The following is a 3,717-nucleotide window of genomic DNA, read 5'->3' on the forward strand; positions in this document are numbered from 1 at the left end:
TGCAGACCGGGCTGGGCTGGCCTGGGCTGGGGACGGCCCCTGCTAGTCCTCCCGGGGGAGCGGCGCCGGCCCCGCAGCTGAGGGGGAGCTTTGGTGCTCAGCCGGAGCTGCCCCCCACTTCTCACCCGGGCCGAAGCAAGGGGCTTCACGGGGTGAAGTCTGTGCCCTCGTCCTAGCTGCTGAGCGTGTAGCTGCACCCATGCCCTATCGCTTGGGGCCTGAGCACGGGCGAGTGTTTGTACCCGAAAGCTTGCAACAAAGAATTTTTCCAACTATTTTAGTAACTCTAATAAAGGATACGGGATTTACCCCAAGACCCATGTCTGCTGTCACTTGGGGAGCCCTTAATTCTCTCCTTCCTCTGGCTGCTGGGAGACCCCAGGCTGCTCTTCCCCCCCACTAGTAACTCAGCCCCTGCCTTCACAGCTCTTTGCCCCTCTCCTCAACAGGAACAGAGTGAAAGGGACTGACACTTGATTTTGCTACTGTCCTTTGAACCTCCCGCCACTTGGAAGATTGCACTTGTGTGCCCCAAATGGTTCCATTGCAGTTTATGGTCATTTCATACCTGATTGTTTTCTTGCAGCTGTGCAGGCGACTTTTTAATGAAACCTTAAACATTGCTGAGATTGAGGGCTTTTATTTCGGTATTTGTTAGGGGAGTTTCCTACTTGCTAGGAGTGGATAGGTGAATTACTTTCTCAAGGGTAACAAATGTTAATTATTTTAATAAGGAAATCATAATTTTTCCTGACCAGCATATCTCTATTCCAGTCCTTTCACTAAAGCATAGGTGCCAGTTTTAGCAAGCGCTGTGCTGGAAAGTGGAGTTTCCACTTCTTTTACTCAGCTTTCTGAGTGAAAACCATTTCATTGGTTTTCTTCAATAAATTCCATGGAGAATTTGAAATGACACGGCCCCTTGGTCCGCTGCAAGGCCAATGGGGACAGGGTAGTCGGGCAGAATGTTTGCTATGTGATTTTGGTTGTATTTACTACTATGAATAGAGATCTTAAAAATACCAAGATAAGTAGTGCATCTAAAAACATTTTCCCCTTTAGTTGAGTAGCAGACTCCTAAAATACTTCTAGGAAATGTATGTGGCATGTAACCTGTTGCTAATATCATCCTCTGTACCAGAGGTACAGAGAAGGGCAACAAGGATGGTCAAGGGTGTGGAGAGGTTTTCACATTACAAGGAGAGACTAAATAGGCTATGTCTTTTTATCTTGGACAAAAGATGACTCAGGGGAGTAATTATATAATTTAAGGTGTGGCGTTGAGAAAATTAACAGGGATTTTCTGTCTGTTGCAGTACTCAAATTAGGAGACGTGCAATAACATTGAGGCAAACTTTAAATTTTGTTTTGACGCTTTCTGCTTATCAGTCAATTGATGAGCTATTAAACATGTTCTAAAATTAGTTTATCTAGACAGAAAACACTAGTACCAGGTATGGTAAATAATTTTGCTTTCACACTGACCAAACTGACTATTTTTATTATTTTTGGGCATCACTCCATAAACTGAGATCAAGGCCATGGCTCTTCATGGTGATCGCTTACTATGTTTGGGCCTGATCCCAGGGTGGATCCTGGGGCAGTTCAGTGGCATGGCTGTATCCCCCTTTCTGAGTGACTGCTGGAGCCTCTCTGGACTTTTTTTGTAAGTCCCTGAAGCAGAAGAGAGCCCCCCTTCCTCTCTGTGCTCAGACCATGTTCTGTCCCCTCCCCTCCCCTCCACCCCCCTCTGCTCCCCGCCCTGTTTTTGCTAGTTTCCCCACTGTCCCTGGGGTGGGAGAAGCATCCAAGCCACTGCTGCCCACTCTAGCCCGGCTGAACTGAGAGTTAGTTCAGCTGGGAAAAGTGACAGTGGGAGCTGTGAGAAGGTGGGAGGGAAGAGGTCCTCCTCCATACACCTGGTCTGTTGGGACTGGGAATGGTGCAAAACCTTCCTTTCCCAGCCATTCTCACTGCTGTAGCTGTGACTCCTCCTCACCCAGCCATTCTCACTGCTGTAGCTGTGACTGAGCCCAGCTCCAAAGCAGCCTGGCTGAAAAAGGCAGCAGTGGTTTAAAGCTTCCTGCACACCTGGGACAGCAGCTGGTGAGGTAGGGGGTGGGATGTGCCTTTGAGTGTGGAGGGGGTGGGGGGCATGGATTCTTACCTGCATCAGGGACTTTTAAAAAAAGTCCTGAGAGAGTCCTATGGCACAGTCTGTCCTGCCCACATTGGTGGGTTGTTGGGGAGGAGGCTGGGAGCAAGGATGCAGCCACTACTGCAGTGTGGGTGGTTGCTCCTACACCTCCCTCTGACAAATCCTGGATCCACCCCTGCCTGAAACCCATAATTTTCACTCATGGGTAGTCTTTGTTCTTCTGGTAAATCTTGCTATATTCAACAGGATTTTTCATTAATCTTGTAAGGATATACAAGATTGGATCTTTCGTGACATTAGGGAATCTTAACAATTAATAGCCTTATTTTCTCTCTCTTATTTCTAAGTAACTGTCATTGTTTGGATGTTTATCTGTGACATAAATCCATAGCACAATTTGACATGATCTGAGGAGAGATGTAGGCAGGAAGTAGTACAGGATTGTACAGGTTAGTATCTTAAGCACCAAACTTATCTGTGTTCATTGTAATACATTATGAAAAACCATCTAAAGCTAATCATATATCATTTAAATAAACCACCCTAATTTTCAGGCTTGTTGGGTTCAAAGCTATGAACAGGTTCTCTTACTTTTTAATGTTGTTATCATGGAGATGCAGCTGATGCAAACAGTTGTACCCAGCTGTTGGTGGTGAAGTGCCCTTTAGAACTTAAGTGAAATCCTGAAGAGTTGATTTCCTGTAATAGCAATTTTTATAATTCTTGAGAAGCTGTATGGCCTAGAGTAATGGGGTGGGAGATTAGCTTTCCCTGCATTATATTGTAGGGTCTGCAAAAAGATGAGTGCTGTTGAGTTTAAATTAATCAGTTTACTAATCTGTAACACTTCTGCTGATTAAAAAGCTACAGGATCTTACTGTAAATATTTTGAGAATTTATGCTGAAAGGCACTTTAAATGTGAGTTACTCCATGCTGTAATTGGATTGTATCAGAAAAAGATAGATATAAAAGGACAGAAAAAGCTGTCTGTGGTTATGAGAAGCCCGTTCTATAACAGTATGGAGCAAGTTTCCATTTAGAATGTCATGGAGACTTATCTCTTCATGTTGACATTCCATTTTTAGTTGATTTGTCTTAACTTTCTACATGTTCCCATGTAGACATGTCTTTGACTTCAAGAACTAGCTTTGTCAAATGTTAAGTGGGTGCCTTAAGTACTTTTCAAAACCTTTTTGGGTAACCTGTTTCAATGCTTTACTACCTTCCTAGTGAGAGACGTTTTTCCTAATATTTAACCTAAACATCCCTTCCTGCAACTTGAGACCATTGTTCCTTGTTCTGTCATCTGCCACCACTGAGAACAGTCCAGCTCCATCTTTGGAACCGCCCTTCAGCTAGTTTAAGGCTGCTATTAAATCCCTCTGTTTTCTCTTCTCCAGACTAGATAAGTACACTTCCCTTAGTCTCTCCTCAGAAGTCATGTGCCCTAGCCCACTAACCATTTTTGTTGCCCTTTCTCTGCTGGACTCTCTCCAGTTTGTCTGCAGAGCAGCTGCTTAGTTGGTCGGTTCTCAGCCTCTAATGGTGCATGGGATTG

Source organism: Alligator sinensis, unplaced genomic scaffold (genome assembly GCF_000455745.1).
Source record: "Alligator sinensis unplaced genomic scaffold, ASM45574v1 scaffold73_1, whole genome shotgun sequence".
In the NCBI taxonomy this organism is placed as follows: Eukaryota; Metazoa; Chordata; order Crocodylia; family Alligatoridae; genus Alligator; species Alligator sinensis.